A 12,536-nucleotide genomic window follows, 5' to 3' on the forward strand; every position below is an offset into this window, starting at 1 on the left:
CTATTAGTATTATTGTTCATACCGAAGCTCTGAAAACAAACGCGCGCACCTCCCAGTGTTTGCCGCGCGGTGCAAACGCTATGCAAAGCAGCTCGCTTTGCTTCTTCACAAAACAAACAGGGAACTTTTTCGACCCGGAGGTTAAAAGAAAAAAAAAATCAAGCAGGCACAAGCCCCTAGGCACCACGGACTCTGTAGCTATGAGAACCCAGAGCCCCTCCAGATTTAACACCCCTCACTTCGCCAGTCAGCTGACAAGCCCGGTGATACTTTCAGTTCGGCATGCTGTACAGATTTTGTCTTTCCATTCAAGTGCCAGGAGATAAGAGGCCTACAGGAACTCAATGATCATTATAATTTATGACGGGAGTGGTGATGGCAGTTGAGGATTTTTATTTTCTCCATAGAACCAACAGATAATTCAAAGCTTTCCTAACTGAGCAGATGCCCCACACCTTCATTTGTTCTGGCTTTTTTGGTTTTCCTTTTTATGGCGGGGGGCACCGGCTGATGTCCAGGATAGTCAGTTTTCTTGGCTCTGCAGTGATCGACCACAGCCCGCCCTTATTCCTGCGATTAGTTAGGTGGTAGCCGCTTGCGAACTGCCCCTATCGCTTGGACAGCACCCTCTTCGACATCCACTCTGCTACCGTCCACCACTCCGAAGGGAAAGAGCAAAACAGCCGTGAAAAAGTAACCTTCTAACAAGCTGGTGGGAAAAGTAAACAGTCCCTGCCTATCAGAGAGGTAGCCGGGTTAGTCTGTAGCTTGGAGAACAACGAGAAGTCCTGGGGCACCTTAGAGACTAACAGATATTTTGGAGCATAAGCTTATGCTCCAAAATATCTGTTAGTCTCTAAGGTGCCCCAGGACTTCTTGCTCGTCCGCACCTATGTTCACCGCCTTACACCCAGATCTCACGTGGGGCCCCCTGGGGCGCAGCCCAGAACGCGGTCCCCTCCAGCGAGGATCGGGTTTCTCCTTTGCCCTCACCGCTGTTTTCTGAGCAAAGCCAGAGCCGAGCAAAGTATATGGACCCAGGCGGTGAAATCAAGAGCGCTGGGTTCAGATGCTTTCGCGTTTCCCGCTGCTCCTAAAGCTAACCCAGCGGCACAGAACGGGTAGGGAAAGGAGACAGCTTCACACACGGCTGGTAGAGAGAACGTGGCTGCCCCTTCACGGCCTCAGACCACACACCTCAAGCTGCCGCCTTAGCTTCAGGAACAGGGCTCCTCTCTTTTAACCGAGACTAGCCCCACCACAGTCCAGTCTTGCAGGTCTCCTGCCGCTGATGCGGTGAAGGCGAGCAGCTGCCCTCCCGTTAGCAAGATCCGCGGAATGAGCTTCCAGACCAGGACCAGCGCCTGCAGCTGTCACTCGGGCCGCTGAAGTGAATGGGGGGGGGGGGCGCGGGGTAAGGCTGAATTTGTCGGTTTTGCCACCCCGGGGGCCAGGACTCATTTGGACAGAAACGCCTTGTCCGAAGTCGCAGCGAGACAAGCAGCTAGCGAATATCAGGCGTCTAGACCTGTAGGCGTTGAGTCACAAAGATACCTACCATTCAGACGAACCTCCCATGAAGGGTCAGCTTTCCCCTGTGTGAATAAGCCCACTCGCTTGGCTACTATCGATGCAGGAAACCAAGGGCCAAATTGCCTTCCCAGTGCATTTAAATCAGCTAGTCCTAACTCACCCCCGGTGCCGTACTGGAAATGTTATAACTCTCCAGAGCTGAGGAAGGGGGGCTGTCCCACGGGAGCCCATCACTTAATAACTCATCTTGTTAGCCTTTAAAGCTCTACCTTACTGCTGGGTTGTTTGGTTAGGGTACAGACGCTCAGGGCTCCCTCTCTGTTGCTATTCCCATAGATCACAGCCATCATTAATCCGGCAGAACTGCCCGAAGTCACAGATGAGGCCATTTCCAGGATCTCCATACCCAAAGGGGAAGGACAAGGGGTCGAGGGCTTCCTTGCAGCGGCTGGAAGGCAGGGAGGGAGGGATAACGCTAAAAGCCTTGCACAGCACAGCAGCGCCTGGCGCTTGATCACCAAGTAGCGGGCTGCGCTGCAGGTGAGTGCGCAAATAGAACAGTTGCCCGGGCAAGACAGGCGCCAGCTACCAGCACTGCGCGCACAGATCAGGAGCCCCTCTCTCATTTGGGCAGTAGGTTTTAGTTACCGCTTTCCCCCGCGTCAGGAGCCAGATGAAGGTTACAAAATCTAGATTAGTCAGAGCAATTTGTACAGCCCAAAATACTGGCTGGCGCCTCCTGTGTTCGCCCTCCCCTGCACTAGAGGAGGGGAGAAAGGAGAAAAGCCATCCCTCTGCTCTGGAAAAGTCAGCTTAGGGGCCACACCCAGGTCCTTTTGTGTTCTCGGGGGCTGCCCCAGGGAAAGGCAAAGGGTTACTCCAGTGAGTAAAGGGAGCAGGGTTCTTGTAGACGATACTTTTTCTGTGTGGTTGCCTCGCCTTTGGGGATTATGGTGCGTTTTTTAATGGCACTGAAAATATATCAGCTCCCAGATCGAATAGTGGGTAAAAGGAAGCTGTCACTGACCCGAGCTGCGGTCACGTAACAATTCCTAGACTGTTGCTCATTGATTATTGAGGATTATGGAGACAGATTATCTGAGGATTGTTCAAAGCCAGTTTTTAAACTGTGCACTGAGAAGTGGGCTCTGATCGACACGGCCCGACTTAGCTTTCAGTGCCAACAGCTATTGTGTGTAACATGCACTATGCCTCACTTACTTAAACACACCTAACACATCACCGCTCCTTATGAATACTGTACGTTGTGTTAGATACACACGTGCCATTCACCAACAACTGAATATTACTGAGTCAATTATAAAAACCCCGGGGATTTTTTTTTTCAAGAAGGAAAATAAGACCTGAAACTTCAGTCCTCGCACAGGCAAAAATTCCAGTTAACCCAAGGGGATTGTTACCTGTGCACTTCAGGACAGGGCAGCTCATTTATTTACATATTAGCTTTATCCTGGTTCATCGAGACTCGCTGTTAGCCAAAGGAATACACGAATATCTTACCAAAGAAAAGCAGTGAACTTTTAAAATGGCTAGAAAGCTGAAAATGTAAAATAAAACCAAATTTAGCCCACTCCCCCCAAGACAATGTAGATTTTCTGGACACACACACACACACACACACACACACACACACACAGAGAGAGAGAGAGAGAGGGAGAGAGGTAATATTTTTGGGAGCTTGTTTGCATGGTATAAGCATGCCATAGTGATTCACGTACAATCAATTTCAAATTTGTCAGGCGACAGTAAGTAATTCTATAAAGAACTAAAGCAAGCGCCTGAAGAATCTATTTAATTAAAAATAAAACTTTTCAAGATTTTGTTCCTGTAGGTATCTGTCTTTCAGTCATCCACAGCCGAGCCGCCTCCTTCAGCTCGAACGGGGACTTTTTAAAAAACCATTCCTCTGATGCTTTTTAGATACTATTCTCAGTATTAATCAAAATACCAGTTTAGCCACGACTTTCTTCAGGTATTTTGACTGCATTGAATTCCTATTGCCGGGGTAACGCCTATGAACTCCGGAAGCCCTTCTTAAAATAAATTGTCCTTTTACACCCCTTCTGTATTTCTCTATCATATGGAACATTGTTCTACTCTTGGAATGAATGTATGTAGGAGCGACGAAAAGTATAATTCCTTTGTCCGATTAATACAAATTAAAACATCAAAGCATGTGGCGGAATAAAATGAGTAGATATATGGAAAGATTCTGTTAAGTATTTCACACGAAAATTTTTATACCTTTTATATGGACTTGTCCTTAACCTTTAAAAGCAACTGCTGTAAATACAAGATCTGTACTTTCTCTAATAGATTTTACCAGGAGCTGGTGACAGAGAACTGATTTCTTTTCTATTAGGGCTTTAGCACATCTTTGTTGAAGGCCTGTAGAATGACCAAGGATTAGATTTGCATCTCTTAGGCTCCCTGTGTGGTCTTTGTAAGAAGCTTGTAACTGTTAAAAATGACTTGTTAGGAAGCGTGTGGGCTCTCATCTCTCTGCTTTTGACAGAATGATTGTGAAATTCAGATTGGCCCTATAGGCTTTAGCCTGCCGAGTCCACCTGAACCTTAAGCAATTAGAGCCTAATCTCAATGCAATCATATTTGAGTTAGGATTTGTTGCACTTTGTTTACTTCAATTAAAAAGCTACAGAATATTGCGGGGTATTTCAAAAGTGATATCCCGAAGGCGCTACGGAGGGGTTTTTACAAGCTTGAATGTGATAAACATTGCCCCTTTATTCGTCTTTTTGCACCGCGAGCCACTCGGGACGTGTGTGTGCAGAATTTAATCGGAAAACGCGGGGGACGGGGGTGGGGAACGACCCAAGGCGAAGCAACATTCCGAAAATGTACCCTTGGGGAAATGGTACCTTGCCCGTTCCCATTGCTAAACCAAGCCAGTCCACTCCTTCTGCCCATTATTTTACTGCTGCTACCGGTATTTGTCCGTTCCGCCTGTCCTCGGGGACACAAACCAGCATCGGGATTACAGGATGGGGCCCACCATTCCTGTTTGTTAAAATGATTTTAGTTGCTCAAGTTACTGCTCTGCTGGGCAGAGCCATGCGGATACAGCTATGGAGACAGCACGCGTGTTTCCCTGGCGGGGAACTGCTCTTGCCTGGGAACTGATGGGGCAGGTGACCTGGGTAAAGTTAGAGGTTAGTTTAAATGGCACGGTTCTTGTCACCGATTGCTAAACGCCCCCACTCCAACCCCACAAGCGGCAGCGCTGGTTTGTGACTGTGCAGTTCTTTATTTCTGGCTCGGAAGCGAGTAGATGAAAAATGACCCGGGTGAGTTTCTTGGCGACCATTTCTTTGTGTCCCTCTTTGCACCGCGAGCCCGGGAATTACAGCCCCGGAACAGCCTCTGCTCATACAGCCCCATAGCCCGTAGCGTTCCCTAGGCTCTCTGTCGCGCTGAGATCAGTCCGGAAACCCTTTGCCATTGAATACAGAAGGGGCCCCGGAAGGACGTGTTACTCCCCTGAAACTCAGCCGCCAGTGCCTTGGCCCATCCATTGTTCGCCTTTGGTGCCATTTGCCGTCATGTCCCCTGCAGCAAAGCAGCACCGGGCCCGATCCTGCTCCCACTGACGTCTGCGCTAACAACTCCCATTGGTTTCAAGCGGCCGCCAACGCGTCCTCTGGCCGCAGGGCGAGTTTCCCGCCTCCCGGGCGGCCTAACGCCCTCTTTCGGCCCAGCCCCCTTCCCTGCTTTGATGAACTTCCCTCACTCTCTCGCCAAGGGGCGGCAGGAAGCGGGCGCCCCCTCGGGCTTCCCCGGGGAAGTGGCAGGCAGCTATTTCCCGCCTCCAGGCCTGCCCAGCCCGGCTTCAGCTCCCAGGAGTGTCCCGGACAAAGCAGGTGCCCAGTATGGAGACCCCCTACTCTGTACGGTGGGGAGGCGGATTTCGGCCAGGGCGGGGGAGAAGCTGAGGGGACTCTCGATTTGCTGAGCAAGCCCTCTAGGGTTACCACATAAAGAAGGGGATACCCCTGAGAGGAAGTGTATCTGCACCAGTATCTACCAACTCCCCTTGTATTAATGCACTGTACATACTGTCCTATAACACAGTCATACCAGGAGAGTTGGTGGATACTGACACAGCCTCAGGGGTGTCCTCTGTTCTGAAAGGTCAAATATGGTAACCGTAACACTCTCCTGAGCTAGGAGTGGCTGACTAAACCCTCCAGTGGGAAATCAAAAGAACCCACACCTTGTGCTGGGGCTCCCCCTGTGGGCAGATAAAGTCCTGGGGGAGAGTGAGCCACCAACTCCTGCTGGACCACTTTGGAGCCTCTGGCTACAGTTACACTAACCAGCTTTGTCAACAAAACTGGGGTTTGTCGACAAAACTCGGGGAGCATCTACACACAAAATGCATTTTGTCAACAGAAACTGTTGGCAAAAAACTCTCTGGATGCTCTGGGGGCCCTTTTGTCGACAGAGCCGATCAAAAGCTCCATCTGCTTATATGCGCAGACCTGATCTGTCACCAGAAGTTTTGTTAGAACCTCCCTTCCCACAGTAGCTTCTGTAGACAGGTCACTGTAGTGCAACCCTAGCCTCTGAGGGCAAAACTCTCTTAGTGACTGTTCATTCTTCCCAGCAAAGCCAGCCAGGAGCCCAGCTTGCCTGGTTATTTTCCATAGATTGAGTCTTGCCTTTCCTTCCTGCCCTTGCAATGGCTCCCAGTTTGTACTTTAACTCTTTACTTCATAAACATGGATGTAATTTTCCCTTTAATGAGGGAGCCTCACCCTGCCTCACCCTGACATTTCTGCAGCAAAACTTCCTCTTCAAGCCTTCAAATAATAATGAGTGTGTGAAGTTCATTTCCCTGACAAAGTCTATCAGGCAGAGAAATAAAACCGTGTGACCACAGCATAGTCCCAGCTGAAAATGGGGCACCCCACATCTACTCACTTTGATGGCCTGAAAACAGTTCTTATTAAGATAGTGGATCACAGGCAAATGTCTTCTCTTCTGCATTCTCAACAGAACAATTTGCTTGCCTGTAAGTGATATTTCTCAGCTGAAAGCAGGTTGGTCCACAGCTGAATGGGTGTCACGCCAAGTTCCAGCAGGCAGGAGTAAGCAATGGAATAGAGGGAATCTGTAGGTGGGGTGTGGGGGAATTCAAGCATCTTCAACCCTCTAAGCCCCCTTCCCTTCCCAGCCCCACCACCAGCTGCCATAGTATCTCGTCAGTGGTTCCCAACCTTTTCACTACTGCTAAACCTTTGCACTAGTGCAAACCCCACTCACATACTCCCAAACCCTTCACTGACACCCATCAAAGCCAATTCTAGCCACTACACGTAGATTTTGTGACAGCAATTAATCATATTACTGGAAGATATTTAATTTAAAAATAAAAATTAATTGTAACTTTACAGTCAGTTTTATTTATTGTTTTTTTATGGACCCCTGCAATACTCTTGTGGACTCTCCCCCCCCCACCCCGGAGGTCTGTGGACCCCAGGTTGGGAACCACTGCATTAGATGGAATATTCCCAGGCTGTAAAATAAAAGGACAGCTGACAAGAAGGAAGAAGATACCATAGCAAAGCCAAAGCTCCACAGTGAGAAAGGGAAGTTGAAACTTATGGCACTGCAAGTTAATCCTTAATAACAAGCAGTCTTGTAACACCTTAGATGCTAACAAATTTATTAGGTCAGGCGCTTTCCTGTGTAAAATCCACTTGAAATAAAAGACTATGCCTAGCTGGATAATGTTAATAATGATATTTTTGAAGGATTACTTTTTAAAATAAATATTAGATTCCCCCCTATTGTTGGCCTCCCTTTACAAGAGACGATGGAAAGAAGGAGAATTTGCATAGTTAAGACAGTTGCAACAAGAACAGTATGAAACACAAATCAATAGCATAGTAGGGTGAATGGAGGAGTTGAAGTAGACAAAGCTTGCCCCATAAGAGAAATAGCACTGTGGGTATGAAAAATAATCTGCTCTCCAGGAACCCTGTAGAACTTCTATTAGGCTACACTACAGATATCTATCAACAGAAGTTACTGTTGGAAGAGTTCTTCCGGCAAAACCTCTGTTGACAGATCATGTCCACACACAAAAGTGGACTGAAAGTGCAATCCACTCTGTCGACAGGCAACAGCCAGACTGTTTGGCCGCTCTCTCGATACACGGTCCAACCTGAAGCTCAGCAAACTGGGCTGCCTGGGGAAGCGGAAGTCCTGTCTGTGACAAAAGGGCCCCTGAAGTATCTACATGGTTTTTTTTCTGTTGACATAAAACTGTTGACAAAGGCATTATACCTGAAAACAGAGAGGAACAATGCTGCCGGCAGATGTGCCAGGTTTTATCAACAGTCTGTCGACAAAGCACATTTTGGCTATGTCTACACTAGAAGTATCTAACTACAGAACAAAAAAGCAGTCAAGCAGCACTTTAAGGACTAACAAAATAATTTATTAGGTGAGCTTTTGTGGGACAGACCCACTTCTTCAGACTATAGCCATACCAGAACAGACTCAGAACAGAACAGACATGTATGGCTATGGTCTGAAGAAGTGGGTCTGTCTCACGAAAGCTCACCTAATAAATTATTTTGTTAGTCTTTAAAGTGCTACTTGACTGCTTTTTTGTTTTGATAGTATATAGACTAGCACGGCTTTCTCTCTGTTACTAACTACAGAAGTTACTGTTGAAAGAGAGGTTCTGACAAAACTTCTGGCGACAGATCGTGTTTACACACAAAAGTGGACTGATCTTTTGATCTGGTCTATAGACAAAAGGGCCTCCCGAAGCTTCTACACAGCTTTTTTGTTTACAGTTTCTGTCAACAAAACACATTTTGTGCGCAGACACTTCTCAAGTTTTGTCTACAAAAGTCTAGTGTAGACGTAGCCTTTGCGTGTAGATGTTCTGTGGGGTTTTCTGACAAAAGGCTGAAAAACCATCTCATGTAGATGTAGTCTCAGAGTTAAAGGGCAATGGGTCAGGGTCTTGTGAGCAACCGTGGGCCACAGTTTTCTGTGATCTTTATGACAGTGCCTCATCCTTAGAGAGATTATTTTTTCAAACACAGAAGTCTGAACAACAGTTATCTTCTGAAAGGTGTGGATTACTTTATGGTTGGGTAAGGAGAATAATAAGTCAAGTTAATTTGGTAACTAGTGAGAAGAAGGCGGACATTTTTCTCTGTGGACTGTCAAGCACAATCTGCACACCAGCACTTTGTGCACAAGGCATGGCTTGTCCTTTCTGACCAGAATGTTTTTTGCTACCTTTGGAACAGTGAGGGAGGTACTATGGTACAAAACCAGCAAAACAATGTGATTTAAACATGTCCATTGAAGAAGGCTGAGAATTGGATTTTCAAAAATGCTCCATGTTGGCTTAATTCTGTTTGCACTGGAGTCAATGATAAAAGTCACCTTAGATCCAAAAGGAGCTGTGTTAGGCCACCTCAAGTGTATTTGAAAATCACACCCTGAAAGTCTTGAGTACCAAATGTAGAATTTCAGTAGCAGTCAGGGATATGAACAGCTCTTTTCCTCAAAGACACAGCTGTGTCACTCAGAGAAGTTCTACCCCACTCTGTAGTCTAGACAACACTTCATGTGGCCTCATATGATTTACCTTTCCATTGAGGTAGCAGGCCCTCATTTTATAAGATAGCCAAGTCTACTGTTTTCCCCAGCAGATTACTGCTTTTTTTGACTAATGTGAAATGTTATCGATCTATTGCTTTTACTAGTGCTGTGTGTATAGACTCAGTGCAGGACATTTCATATGACAGAATGATCTGTCTGTATTAAGCAACAACCCTGGAACTAAATTGTTTCCAAGTTTTCTTCTTCTTCTCTGATTTCAGTAATAATTTACTTGATCTTACTCCACATCCCCAAACATTCCTCTTAAGACACACATCTCAGAGGCATCACATTCTGTTGCTATACAAACTACAGAAATTCGTGTTTTAACTTTTTGCTTTAAGATGTTATTATGAGTTCTAAGACCACCGATAGAGAACTTCAGAAAAGATTTTATATTTCTACCTTTACTTTTGATGTTAATCTAGTTTAAGTGAACACTAAGTTAGGAGTAATGCTAACATGCACTCTTTAGGACATGCCAGTATGAAAAAGACATGAGGACGAATACTAGAAAGTTGTCATGGAAATGCATGTAGATTTCTCGCCATATCTGTGTTTTGTTACCATAAAATTTTAGAAGTGCGAAGGTGCAGTCTTCTGATAGGTTTCGCCTGGATTTATGAACATATATGCAGTTACAATTCATCTTTTTTTACTGCAGAATGCTGGCAGGCGTGCAGAAGACTGGATTCAAACAGGTGGCAAGGGCCTATTGTTTTCCCTTCTTAGGTCAGGTAGGTTACACGTGCTGGGTTGTCTGGTTGGACTAGGACTGGCTAAAGAGAACTCAGGAGTGGGTGTGGGATTAGGTGTGGGGGGCATGGCTCTTCATATGGCTTTTAGTTTTAGAGGGATAGTGTGGAGCAGTGACTCTGGCTAGGATTATTTCTCCTAAATCACATGGCACGCTGCACAAATGCCACAAGCAGAGAGATCTGTATCTGTGGTCAACATCACCCATCGGAAACTAGACAGAGAAACTCCATTTACTCAGTTTACATATGCACCCACCATAACAAGAACAGGGCCCAGTGGGCTCTATTTTATCCGGAACATACACTGGGTGCAGAAGGGATAGCAGAAGGACAAGCACCTTCTGACACACTGGAGTAGCGCTGAAGACTCTGAATTGCCTCTGTAGCTTGTTTCAATTTGGCTGCTCTTGCTTCAGAGAGGAAAGCTCTACCCACTGCAGATCATTCGAGAAGATAAGTCCCAGGTGGATTAATTAATGTGCCAGTAGACAAGAACTTTTGGTAGAAATCACACTAGACCCAGGGATGGAGGAATAAAAGGATGGTAACAGGGTATTCAGAACACTCTTTCCCCATAGGACACCAACTGAAATTCGTGGGTTTAAAACTAATAAAAGAAAGCTCTTTTTCACACAGCACACAGTCAACCTGTGGAACTCCTTGCCAGAGGAGGCTGTGAAGGCCAGGACTATAAGAGAGTTCAAAGAAGAGGTAGATAAATTCATGGCGATTAGATCCGTAAAAGGCTATTAGCCGGGGCGTAGGAATGGAGACCCTGGCCTATGTCTGTCAGAGGCTGGAGATGGACAGCAGGATGCAAGTCGCTTGATCATTGTCTTCGGTCCACCCTCTCTGGGGCAGCTGGCACTCACCACTGTCGGCAGCCAGGATGCTGGGCTAGATGGACCTTTGGTCTGACCCAGTAATGGCCATTCTTATGTGCAGACTGGCCAGTTGTTAAAACACAACATAAATAATAATAATAATAATAATAATAATAAACTGTGGTAGCTCTTGCTCCAAAAGATGGGCCATAGAAAAAACATCAGCTTCAAAACCTGTAGAGCAGCTGACAAATCAGATGGGAACGGCAAGATATTAAAATAAAGCTTTCTGAGACAAACATGCAGGCACTATAGTGTGCTTCAGAAGAAGCATGGAATATGAAAATGTGCAGATAAGTATTGCAGCAAGTTTACAGAAACTAAAATATTTATCTCCAGTCTTAATGAATAGATCACACAGCAAATGTGAGGTCAGATCAGACCAGTGTGTTCTTATAGTCCAGTATCCTTCCCTGAGACAATGGTTAGTACCTGCTGTTTCAAGGGAAGGTGCAACCCCCTCCCCCAGTTAATAATTAGGGAATAATCTGCCAAGAGGGGAAATCTTTATCCATAGATACGTGCAATACTTTTTTGAATCCATTGAGTTCACGTCCTCAATGTTATCTTGTGGCAGTCAGTTCTTCAGCTTCATTGTGCACATCAGCTCTCAACCCACTTTGGGTAATTGGCAGCAAGCAGTATGGGTATATCTACTCTGCAATTAAACATCTGCAGCTGGTCTGTGTTAGCTGACTTGGACTTACAGGACTCCAGATACAGGGCTGTTTAGATACAATTTACACATCTGGGCTCGGACTGGAGCCCAGGCACAGGGATCTTTCCTCCCTCCCTGCAATTATACAAATGTAAGCTTGTATGTGAGAATCTTAAATGAAAAGTCTTTGCTCTGAGCCTCATTTTCAGTGTTATGGAGAATGTGAGGTAGCTTCTTGGGATTACAATAAATTATTCATACACTCAAGGATCCTGACAATCCCCTGGACTTGACTGCAAATCAGGTAGAATTTGTTCTTCAAACTATAAGTGTTCTTGGAAATTATGAAAAGTGCAGAGTGGAGTCCACTCTGCTTGGAGAATCTTCCATGCAGACCTCACTGATGGCAGGAGAAGTGTGTGTGGGGGGGGTGGGAAATGGGTCCCCAGACCTGGCATTTCAAAGGGGTGTGGCGCTCCAGCCACTGCCACTGCTGAAGTTGCAGCACTGCAGGCTGGAGCTCCTGCCCTTTCTAAGGGAGCGTAGAGGGACTCAGGGCTGCGAGCCCTAAGCCCTGCCCCTTCTGCCCTTGGCCCTGCTCCTTCCAGGAATGGGGAGCCAGGCCCCTCTCCCACCTTTCCCTGGCCCACAGTGGCTATCAGACCCTCTGCTTCTGTGATAAAATCCTGACTGCGCTATCAGCCCTTTGTGATGTTCCTGTGGCACAGAAGGGACTTAAAGATGTTACAGAACAGGAAAATCCTCACTGGTATAAAGCTGGCATGGTCAGAGCATGCTCCATTCTAGCAGTCTTCCTTGTGGTAATGGGGCTACGTGGCTGACTGTTACAACCAAGTGCAATTTATAGGTGCCCTGGGAGTGCTCTAAATTGGTCCAGGTCTGAACTGATCCTAGCAGTCCCAAAGATTATGCGACAAAAGCTTCTGGACAAAGCCACCTTTGTCCATCCACTCCAGTAGAATGAGCAGTGTACTGTGGTGTACCTGAGGATCCAGCAGTCCATGTCCAATC

Source organism: Carettochelys insculpta, chromosome 6, assembly GCF_033958435.1.
Source record: "Carettochelys insculpta isolate YL-2023 chromosome 6, ASM3395843v1, whole genome shotgun sequence".
In the NCBI taxonomy this organism is placed as follows: Eukaryota; Metazoa; Chordata; order Testudines; family Carettochelyidae; genus Carettochelys; species Carettochelys insculpta.